Source organism: Canis lupus, chromosome 21, assembly GCF_048164855.1.
Source record: "Canis lupus baileyi chromosome 21, mCanLup2.hap1, whole genome shotgun sequence".
Taxonomy (NCBI): Eukaryota; Metazoa; Chordata; class Mammalia; order Carnivora; family Canidae; genus Canis; species Canis lupus.
Window position 1 is genome coordinate 26,715,512 of NC_132858.1, and position 12,544 is coordinate 26,728,055.

Below are 12,544 nucleotides of genomic sequence, written 5' to 3' on the forward strand. Positions count from 1 at the left end.
AAGAAATTTAGAGGAGTCATGCAAAGTTGGCTTTCTAAATTTCAAAAACCTCCTCTTCTCATTCCCAAGGGCATTCTCAGTTTGATCTTCCAAGTGGAGAGATGGAACTAAAAAATTATGAGTATATATTAAAAGAATTCTATAATTACCTATGGTTTTATACAAAAGAAAACCAAAATCTAAATTAAATCTTATTAATTAATTCACCAAGTTAACTTTTTTTTATTGCTTTGGCTTTGGTCTCTGTTTTGTTTTTGTAACTTACATTACTGTACAACCCACCATATTTTCTTGTAAACGTGCTGTTAACTAGAGGGAGCATTTGTGAGATTTGTGGGAAAATTAAATAAAATTTACTTTTACCTTCCCCTGAGTCTTCAGGAAGTTTTTCCAAAGGAGTAAAATAAAGAGATCTAGCCACATAACTCAGCCACATAACTCAGCAACTCTGTGTGTACCTGAAGACTCCCCATTGCATCCAAGTGAGGAGAACAACTGGAGATGAAATAGAAAAGAGATTTATTTCCTGTATTGAAAGAACATGCAGTTCTACAGCCAGTTTTACTGAAACATTTCTTCTTGCTTTATTTGTAGGAAAGCTTTAATTGCCATGAAAAGGAAACTTTTCGTGTGTCACCAAAAAACAAAACACAACACGACAATAAAACAAGTGTTTCTAAAAATAGCACTAATTCAATGTCATGAAAAAAATTCCAGTTATGTATCTCTCTTCTATTACTAGCCAACAAAATTGTAAAGTAGGTATATGAAAGAATCCATTAGTGTAATTGCATTGCTATAATTCCATGTTAGGAACTTGTATTGGAACATTAACTTATAATAATTATCTTCTTGGCAAATGTAAACACACTTTAAAAAAGATTTCTGAGTGGTAATTCAGCTCAAGAAAGAACTAGTATTTTAGTCTAAACTGCCTTTTTTTTTTTTTTTAGAAAATGGGAAATATAACAATACGTTTAAAGTTATCTATTTTCTTATGTTACAATATAGGTTATATAAAACTCTTCTGACAGTTTGAAATTAAACACAGTCCTCCTGGAATAATTAGTGCAAATTTCTTCTTTGGTCTTTTCTGGCAATTAGGACAAAAACACGTCCCACCCCCAAAGAGGAGACATGCGTGTTTCCACTTAGACACGAACACATTCACCACTAGTATATGCTATGGATTAGAGTAAAGATCCTTAAAAATCTATTCATGTCTGATAAATACTCCTGAGATGAGTGATAAGATTATAAGCTAAAACAAAAATTCATAAGCCCACAAAAACAATCATCACATTGTAAATGTTGATATTCAGGCATAATTGTGATTTTTTGTTGTCGTTGTATGTAACTACATTAATTTTGGTCTGGAAAAGTAGCAATTGGATTTTACATGTTCTAATCAAACAAGATAACATCCTCTATGATAAGTGGAAACATACTTACCAACTCCTCTACCACCATCCTCACAAAACACATCATACTTTCCACCATAATTTATTTCATTATTCAACAACAAATTGCCTCCACTACATATGGCACTCTTTGTACAGGAAGTGGAGCATGACACAAAAAGGAATGAAAATTAGGTGTTGACGATCTCATGTGTGACTAAGGTTGAAGAGTTAGACATTCCGAGTTTTACCATCCTTAATTTTTATCGCCAAAGTTGTATTTTATTGTTTCTTATCACATTATTACCAGAAAAATGTAATTTACTAAAATATGTTTAGTAAGGAGCATTCAATTTTATTTCTTGTTTTATCTTTATGGAAGCCATACACATCTGGCAAGCTCAGCACTTGGTTGGAATGAGATCACTACATCCTCTAAGTTTTACCATAAGAGTGATAATTTTTTGATGCTTTACCACATTGATTAAATTCTACCATCAAAAGTGATAATACCAGCTGATAAGAATCTTATTAATTGCAAGTCAGCACATTTTATAAGTCCGTTGTTCATGAAGAGAGAAAAAATGAAAACAAAAATTTAGTATTTATTTTCAAAAGGAAATGAAAAATAGCACTTTCTGTGGGACAGGCACTATAATAAGTGACCATTTCATTGAGTCTATTCCATCAGCCAAATGAACTGAGTGCTGATAATATTACAGATTTTACAGATGAAGAATTTGAAGCTTCAAAATGTATACTCTAAGATTCCAAGTCTAGTAAGTATAGGAAATAAGCTTAAACACATGCAGTCTGAGAACAGAATCCCACACTCTTACTCAATAAGATACATTTACTTGTATAGAATTACAAATATACAATTTCCATTAGCTTTTGAAAAATTTGAAAATATTTTGAAAATTCTATTAACTCACAATTCTTAGAGGAATCAATGAGATAAACTGCTAAGTAAAAGAACTGTTTTACTCATTTTTACCCCTCATTTTTCACTGAAAAAGTGATTAGTTTAAGAGGTTTTCTGGAAGTTCTTTACTAAGAATTTTTTTTTTTGCATTTTTTATTGCTTTAGGTTTTTTTCATTATTAGAATAAGTCAACTATTGGGCAAGGACACAACTGAACACAATGACATGAAGAAAACTTTCTTGTGAAATATCATTCAAGAGAGAATAAGAAACATTTTTTAAAGATTTTATTTATTTATTCATGAGACACAGAGAGAGAGAGAGAGGCAGAGACACAGGCAGAGGGAGAAGCAGGCTCCATGCAGGGAGCCTGATGTGGGACTCGATCCCGGGTCTCCAGGATCATGCCCTGGGCTGAAGGCGGCGCTAAACCGCTGGGCCACCAGAGCTGCCTGAAAATAAGAAAATTAAAAAAATAAATAAAACTTTGCAAATTATAAAATTGGGGACCCATTTTACAAAAGTATAAATAGTTTGAGAAATTGGTAATATTACAATTCTGCTCTCTTTAAAAAAGATTTTTTGCCTTTAATGTGTTTTTAAAGAGGTCTTCTATTTTCACAGAAAAATACTTGACATAAGGAAATGATTTTAATTGCAACAAGATCCATCTATTTTTAATTGTAATTTCATTTACTTTGGATGTAACATTCGAGTTTACTTTTTCGTGGCAATCTCGTAGCCCATTTTTGTGCATAATTAATAGGGGCTTTGATACTAAAATATATTCATTATAACCTTATTGATGACTGTAATCCATTTTGTTCAATTAAACTTAAACTCCAGGGTTTATGTAGCATTCACTCATTTGGAGATCATTAAATAATCATTCATTGATCATGTATTAGAAATTATTCTAAACAATGGGGATTCAATGAGGTAAGAAATTAAAAGTAAAATCTGTTATTCATGGTTTTATTGTTTCATAGAGTAGACATATATTTAAATAAACAATTGCCACAAGATATGATGTATTCTACACTAGATTTTGACATAGGCTATTATGGGAACAGTCAAATGAAAGGAGCTGATTTTGCTTTGTGTTTGTATTGGGTGCATAATACACCCCCTCCCCCAACTGAAATAATGCCCATTTGGACCTCAGTATGTAACCATATTGAAAATAGCCTTTGTGAATGTAATCAGTTAAGTTAAAATGAGGTCATACTAGATTAAGATGAGTCGTAAATCCAGTATGACTGGTATCCTTATATAAAGAGGAAAATTTGGATACGGAGACACAGAGACAGAAGATATCCTTTGCAGAAGAAGGTATAAATTGGAGTTTCCCGGTCCCAAGTTGAGGAATGACTGGGGACACTGGAAACTGGAAGAGACAAGGAAAGATTCGTCTCCAGGGCCTTCAGAGGAAGCATGGCCTTGTTTACACCTTGATTCCATACTTCTAGCTTTCAGAAGTGTGAGAGAATAAATTTCTGTTGTGTTAAGTCTCCTAGTTTATGGTCATTTTTATAGTGGTCTTTAGAAACTTCTGTAGATTTTGGTATCAGAAGTTGGGTGGCTCTATGACAAATACCTAAAAATGTAGAAGTAGCTTTGGAATGGGTAATGAGTAGAAAGGCTGGAAGAATTTTGAGGTGCATGATTGACAAATCATAGTTTGCCATGAGGAAAAAGTTTGTAGAAATGTGTTAAGGAAATTCTGGTGAAGGCTCAGAAGGAAGTAGAGTAAGGTAGAGAAATCTTCTCTTGTCTTAAAGAATTATATACATCATCATTGACCATGTGTTGACATAAATATGAGAACTAAGGGAGGGTTCAGAAGGAAAGAAGAAATTTGTTACGGGACATTGAATGGCCAGGGATCCTTGCTATAAAGTGGTAGAAAACTGAACTGGAGGGTATTATGCTGAGTGAAGTAAGTCAGTCAGAGAAGGACAAACAGTGTATGTTCTCATTCATTTGGGGAATATAAATAATAGTGAAAGGGAATATAAGGAAAGGGAGAAGAAATGTGTGGGAAATATCAGAAAGGGAGACAGAACATAAAGACTCCTAACTCTGGGAAACGAACTAGGGGTGGTGGAAGGGGAGGAGGGCAGGGGGTGGGGGTGAGTGGGTGACGGGCACTGAAGGGGACACTTGATGGGATGAGCACTGGGTGTTATACTATATGTAGGTAAATTGAACACCAATAAAAAAAATAATTTATTAAAAAAAAAAGAAGAATTGAGTTGCAGGGTTGTGTGGAAGGTGCAACTTGTAAGCTATGAACTGGGTATGTAGCTAAGGAGATTCACACTAAGTTCTGGAAGGTGTGGCCTGGTTGCTTATTGAGTTTATAGCACAATGCAAGAGCAAAGAGATGAATTGAGGAGGGAACTTTTAAGCAAAAATGAGGCAGTATTGGGTAATTTGGGAAATTTTCAGCCTATTCATATAGAGTGGTCTGGATCTATCTGCCCAGTGTTGCAGCTTAAAAACTTCTGCTAAAGAGATGATATGTGGAAGACATGGATCTAATTGCCCATCTCAGGAGAAGCCAGGAATAGAGATGGGTTATATAAGGGTAAGATCTATAGAGAACTTTCTTCTGTACTGGTACAGATTCTGTTTATCTACATGGAAGTCTGACAGATTTTTGAGAATGTGATATCAACAAGAACACTGCCAGTTTGAACTGAAGGGGTCAGAGACAGGATAAAATGAGGGAAAGCTGTTGGATTCCGGGATTCGATAAGTAAGAAAGAAGTTGATAAAATTTCTCAGGGTCGTAGCATGTACCAGCTTCATGAAAAAAGAAAATGACTTTGAAGGAAGAGCCAGAGGCTAGGTAGGCTGGCCCAGCGGTATGGGATAATGGGAGTTGTGTAGGCAGAGAGGACGAGCTGATGAGACCTCATTGCACCAAGAAGACAGAGCCTCCATCAACCCAGAGGTGGACTGGACCATAGAAAATTATTCTCAGGGCTTGAAACTTAATGGAATGTACCTTGTTGGATTCCTAATTTATTGTAGATCAGTGGCCCCCTCGTTTTTTGTTTGGTTTTTTTTTTTTTTTTTTTTTTTGCTTTCTTCCATTCAGAATACAAATGTCTATCCCAATGCCTCTTCTACTATTGTACTTTGGAATCAGATCTTTTCTTTTACAGGTTCTGAGATGGTGACAAATTTCGTCCCAGGATTGATCATACCCAGAATCTCACCCTTAGATGATTTACATTATTTAGATAATAATAAAACTTTGGAAATTTTTGATTTGATATGTATATGAGATTTTTGGATTTAGAGTTAATATTCAAATAGATTAAGAATTTTGGGATACTGGGATTTGGTGAATGCATTTTGTGGGATGTGGGGTGGATGTGCCTTTTTGGTGGCTGGAGGTGGACTCCCCTGGGTTAAACAGCATGTCTTCAAAATTCATGTCTCCCCAGAACCTCAAAATGTGAGCTTATTTAGAAATAGGGTCTTTGCTGATTTAATTAGTTAAGGTAAAGTCAGACTGTGTTAAAGTAACTCTAAATTCAGCCATAATTGGCATCCTTATAATAAGAGGAAAATCAGATGCAGAGACACAGACACATAGGGAGAATGCAGCCATGGGAAGACAGAGGCATAGATTACAATTATGCTTTCCCAGGCTAAGGAATGCCTCAGACCACCAAACACTGGAAGAGACAAAGAAGGGGGTATTCTTTAAGGTCACTGGAGAGAGTATGCCCCTGCAGCATTTTGATTTCAGACTTCTAGTTTCCAGAACTGTGAGAGAGTAAATTTCTGTTCCTTTAAGCCACCAGGTGTGTGGCAATTTGTTATAACAGTCCTAGCAAACTAATACCATGGAGAATAGATCAGAGAGGGCTTCACAGAGGAGGAAATATTTAAATTGACTTTTAAAGGATAAATATGTGTTTTATAGGCAGGGAAGAGTGAGATGTGTGAGATAAGAAATGGATGCCATTTCTTTTAAGAAATTATTTTAAGAAATTCTCTACAGATCATTTTAAGAAATTTAAAAAGAGAGAGAGAAGTTTAATTTGTAAAGCAAATCGGGTTTCAGGAGTACCACAAGAATAACACAAACAGAACAAAACGTTTGAATTTTTTTTAAAGATTTTATTGATTTATTAGAGGGAGAGAGAGAGAGAGAGCAATGGAGAACATGAGCAGGGAGAGAAGGAGAAGCAGACTTACAGCTGAGCAGAGAGCCTGACACAGGGCTCCATCCCAGGACTCTGGGATTATAACCTGAGCCAAAGGCAGATGCTTAACAGACTGAGCCACCCAGGTGCCCCCAGGCCATTGAATTTTAAAACTTAATACCACTGGGGCAAATTTGGATAGAACCTCTAGCAATATGGCCTTTTTTGTTTGACCTTTTTAAGAAACTGACACTTTTTTTCAACAGCTCTGCAGTTGAAATCTGCAACTGGAGAGTTGAATTTCCAATTCTGGAATCTAAGAGTTCCAATTTTTCCATGTCCTTGACAATGAGTGGTACAGTCAGTCTTCATAATTTTAGCCATATTAGTGGAGGTGTAATGGTATCTTACTCTGATACTAATTTGCATTTCGTTTTTTTTAATTTTTATTTATTTATGATAGTCACACACAGAGAGAGAGAGAGGCAGAGACGTAGGCAGAGGGAGAGGGAGAAGCAGGCTCCATGCACCGGGAGCCCGACGTGGGATTCGATCCCAGGTTTCCAGGATCATGCCCTGGGCCAAAGGCAAGCCATAAACCACTGAGCCACCCAGGGTTCCCTAATTTGCATTTCTAATGGCTAATGATGTCAAACACCTTTTTTATCTTTGACCTTTAAAAATCAATAAAAACCGTTCAACACCTCCACATTTAATAGTGAAGCTTGCAAATTCCAAAGATAAGGAGATCCTTAAAGCAGCAAGAGACAAGAAATCCCTGACTTTTATGGGGAGGAGTATTAGGGTAACAGCAGACCTCTCCACAGAGACCTGGCAGGCCAGAAAGGGCTGGCAGGATATATTCAGGGTCCTAAATGAGAAGAACATGCAACCAAGAATACTTTATCCAGCAAGGCTCTCATTCAGAATGGAAGGAGAGATAAAGAGCTTCCAAGACAGGCAGCAACTGAAAGAATATGTGACCTCCAAACCAGCTCTGCAAGAAATTTTAAGGGGGGCTCTTAAAATTCCCCTTTAAGAAGAAGTTCAGTGGAACAGTCCACAAAAACAAGGACTGAATAGATATCATGATGACACTAAACTCATATCTCTCAATAGTAACTCTGAATGTGAACGGGCTTAATGACCCCATCAAAAGGCGCAGGGTTTCAGACTGGATAAAAAAGCAGGACCCATCTATTTGCTGTCTACAAGAGACTCATTTTAGACAGAAGGACACCTACAGCCTGAAAATAAAAGGTTGGAGAACCATTTACCATTCGAATGGTCCTCAAAAGAAAGCAGGGGTAGCCATCCTTATATCAGATAAACTAAAATTTACCCCAAAGACTGTAGTGAGAGATGAAGAGTGACACTATATCATACTTAAAGGATCTATCCAACAAGAAGACTTAACAATCCTCAATATATATGCCCCGAATGTGGGAGCTGCCAAATATATAAATCAATTATTAACCAAAGTGAAGAAATACTTAGATAATAATACACTTATACTTGGTGACTTCAATCTAGCTCTTTCTATACTCGATAGGTCTTCTAAGCAAAACATCTCCAAAGAAACGAGAGCTTTAAATGATACACTGGACCAGATGGATTTCACAGATATCTAGAGAACTTTATGTCCAAACGCAACTGAATACACATTCTTCTCAAGTGCACATGGAACTTTTCCAGAATAGATCACATATTGGGTCACAAATCGGGTCTGAACCGATACCAAAAGATTGGGATTGTCCCCTGCATATTCTCAGACCATAATGCCTTGAAATTAGAACTCAATCACAACAAGAAGTTTGGAAGGACCTCAAACACGTGGAGGTTAAGGACCATCCTGCTAAAAGATGAAAGGGTCAACCAGGAAATTAAGGAAGAATTAAAAAGATTCATGGAGACTAATGAGAATGAAGATACAACCGTTCAAAATCTTTGGGATGCAGCAAAAGCAGTCCTAAGGGGGAAATACATCGCAATACAAGCATCCATTCAAAAACTGGAAAGAACTCAAATACAAAAGCTAACATGAGAATCACTTGAGAAGTTAAATAAGGAGATATGAATGCCCAAATCCTAACCTAGGTCAATTAATGAAAATCTCTGTGGGTGAGACCCAAGCATCTATAATGTATTAAAAAACATTCAGGGGCACCTGAGTGGCTCAGTTGGTTAAGCATCTTCCTTTGGCTCAGGTCATGATCCTGAGGTCCTAGGATCAAGCCCTGTATCGGACTCTCTGCTTAGTGGAGAGCCTGCTTCCCCCTCTTCCTCTTTCTGCCTGCTTGTGTGCTCTCTCTCTGTCAAATAAATAAAATCTAAACAAAACAAAACACCCCCCCTAAATAAATAAATAAATAAATAAATAAATAAATAAATAAATACAAAATAAACTAAGTTAAATCCACAGATAAGACTTTGATCTCACTGGAAGTAAAAGGATAAAAATAAATATTCCTACTTACCATGCCCAGCTATTTATCTTCTGCAGATTACTGCATTTTTTCTTTGAGTCCCTCTACTCTTTTTGATCTAAACTGCCTCTAAGTTTAGCACAAAAAAAAAAAAAAAAAGAAGAGACCAGTGAATAGTTTTACAGTTGAGGAATTGCTATCATTGGTACACTTGAATTCTCAATACAGACCCTTTCTGCTAGGTTATATTTTGGATTACATCTTGATTACATGCTAGATTTAGATTATATTAAAGACCTAGACATGGGAAATTATTCTGAAATATTTTGGTGTCACAGCTCTTTCAGGATTAGGCAATGCTATAGCCCCTGACCATCTGTATCAACAATACTGTCATTCCCTGGTATGGCTCGGAATAGAACCACTAAGTCATATTATCTTGGATTTTTTTCATTCAATCCATTGCATTTTCTATATTTTTGATTGACAAATGCATGAGTGACTTCGGTGCTATCATTTTGCATCTAGGTATGGGAATGCTGATCAAGATTCCCTGACTTCAAATTCCATTTCTACCACTCACTAGGTTTGTGACTTTGAGTAAGTTGTGTAACTCCTCTGTGCCTCTGTGTTCTCATCTATAAAATGGAGATTATAATGGTATCTCACTTCTAGAATAATTAATCATATTTAATAAATAATGCATGGAAGTCACTTGGAATATACAACAACATACTAAGTAAATTATATTATGAGGCTCTGTTATAGAAAATACAATGATTTCAACTTCTGGAGACTATGTAGGATTTAATAAAATCATATAAGGAAAAGTACCTGGTCATGGCATGGTAAGTAAAGCACCTCTTTTCTTTACCATCCCATTTTCATTGTAATAAAGTCCAAGAAGTTTTCAAATTATGTTTTTGTGGCTTGGTATTGAAAATCTTATTATAAAGAAAGGATGATGCAGAAAGAGTAGATCTATATTGCTTTCTATTGTGATTGCAACTCAAATTATAAGGTACATTTTGATAGATTTTCATTATTCTCTTAACACCACTATAGTTCAGCCATAAGAGGCCAAGTGTCAAGTCCAAAGAACTTCCTGGAAGGACACATCAATCAAACTGCTTGATGTTCACCCACATTTTTGACTCAACGTGTATGATACCACAAACAAAATAAGTGAAAACAATGCTGATTTAGTTTCTTGATTGCTGAAGGAGTTGTAGCTATGCATTTCTTAATTTATGTTCACTCTTAAAAGTCATCCACAACACTACATATGGAAGGATGAATACACACACTAAAATGATTGGTATTTAATTAAAAGTGAAAGAGATGAGAAATTTGAATTTTTACTTTCTTTTTTCCTGCATGGAGGGTTCTCATCTTTTAATAAGTGGTTGGGACAAATGCTTATTGGTGCTGGTTGATGAGGGCATTGAAAGAGAGAATGAACTTTATTTGAGAAAAACATTTCAAATGGAAATACCTCATATTGTTTCCCCACAGGTAATTTTTACTTACAAAGAGCTCTGTAAAAATGTATTTTTCCAATTTTAATTATATGACCATTAAAAAGAATGGTTTTCTTTTGCAGGCAGCTAAGAGAATTTCCAGTGCTTTAATGTGTTTGGAGAACCCAAAACGAGTTATTATTTTATTTTTAATTCAAACTTGGCTTAGATTTAGTCCTCTAGGAGACATACTGGAAGACATTTGGTTTTGAAAAAATAATAAGAATAACAATATTAAGGGTTTATGTTATCCACTAATTGTTTTTTTTCCCCATCCCCTAACGGCTGAAAGTGCCTCTTGGTGAATTTTCCAAATGTTTGCAGGTGCCGAATGCATCAACTTTGCACCTGCAGATTTACATGAATGTGCTTCCAGTAAGCCTCATGCTGAACAATATATGGTAAATGCAATAAAAACAGATGGACCTAGGGACAGCTGGAGTCTGAGAAGAAAAATGAAAACAACAAAAACAACGGCAACAAAAATCTGGCAAATATATCAATGTAGTTATCTTTCATTGAATTAGGGGGGATACGGTAGGTGTTTCAGTATAAAACCACAGCAGCTGAATTACAACTGGGACAGGAGTTGCCCAGGCTCCTCAAATCAATAACCCAACTAAAGAAACATAGAATAATGATGTGTAATCCCAGGTGTCTCTACAATAAACTAGACACAATTCTCCCAGGGCCTCAGACTCTACCATCTATCTTGCCTTCTCTAAAGTCATTATGTGTTGTTTATCTTTTCATCAAGTTGTATAGATTCTTCCTTCAACTCGATTCTCTAATTACAGAAGCTGCCATTCCCATAGCCAACAATTAGCCTCCTCATTATTTCAAATTGGAAAGATTACAAAGATTTCCTGCCTCGAGTAAGGCAAGATGGTATAATGGAGACCATGCATGATTGTTTTTAATATAGTTCCGATAGTAACTCTATCACTTCCTTGTTTAACCCTTCCAAACCTTAGCTACCTGATATAAGAATAAGACCATTAATGCCTTCCTCCAAAGACTGTGGAGAAGTCAAAAGATAAGACAAATGGAGTCTAAGTTGTGCAGCTAGTAATACACTAAACTATGCACCAAAGAACCTACCATAGAACCTGGGATTTTATGAAGTTTCCTTCCTATTTCTGACTCAAATTCAAGGTTGATCTCACAAAAATCAGCATCTTATTTCCTTTGAGGGTGGAATAAAAGTCAAATGTATTATATATTGATTAGGACTGTAATAACATATATTGTAGTTATCTGTGCTGCCTCTCCAGATCCATTTACCATCATTCTGTAAACTTTATCTGCCTGGGGTAAGAGGAATGAAAAGTGTCAACACCAGTTAGAAGGATATCATGATGGTTCAGACAACTGAAAATGAAATGATCATTTGAACTAAAGTGGATGTGCTGAAGAATGCTCAAATTTCAGATATTTCGAATATTGAAAAGAGAACTCATGCAATTTGAGAGGATATCCAATGGGAAAGAAAAAGTGAGGGAGTGAGAAGATTAAAGATGATTCTTAGGATTCTTGTTTAGAGGAACAAAATAGAAGGCCAAGTGATTTAGGAGTTTCAAAAACATAGGAGGACAAATTTAGGGGGCAGACACATATAAAATCTGGAAGGAAATGGAAGAAACAATCATTTATTAATTTACCATCCCATGATTTTAAGTAGATTTTATTTTAATCATCATATATCTGAATTTTCTGGATTTTAATGAGGATGTGTGTCTCTTATATTAACAATTTATTGCTTTTTTATGCTGGCTACAAAACCTGACTTTAAACACAAAGATAAAATAGATTATATATAAATAATAAGAATATACAATGAAAACACTAATCAAAATAAATATTGAGGGACTGTATTAATAACAAAGTTAGACTTTGGAATGATAAATATTACTAGGGGGGAAAAAAGGAATACTTCATGTTAGTAAAAGAGCCAGTTCATCAAGAGCACATAGCAATTATAAATGTTTATAAGCTGAGGAACTGTGCTTCAAACTATATGAAAAATTAAAAATATATGAAAAGAGAAATCAAAAATCCACAATTACAGTATGAGATCTCATCATTCCTCTCTCAGTAATAAAAACAT

General features: G+C 35.5%; 1 long non-coding RNA gene across 1 annotated transcript in view; it reads right to left on the reverse strand.

Moving 5' to 3' along the window:
* Window positions 1-2,597: 2,597 nt before the first annotated feature.
* Window positions 2,598-12,544, reverse strand: part of LOC140613492 (uncharacterized) — a 31,463-nt gene continuing 21,516 nt past the window's right edge. The window contains exons 2-3 of the long non-coding RNA XR_012014497.1: window positions 8,969-9,046; window positions 2,598-2,777 (exon numbers count right to left, since the gene is read on the reverse strand). This is a non-coding gene — a long non-coding RNA (uncharacterized lncRNA). The remainder of the gene's footprint in view (window positions 2,778-8,968; window positions 9,047-12,544) is intronic.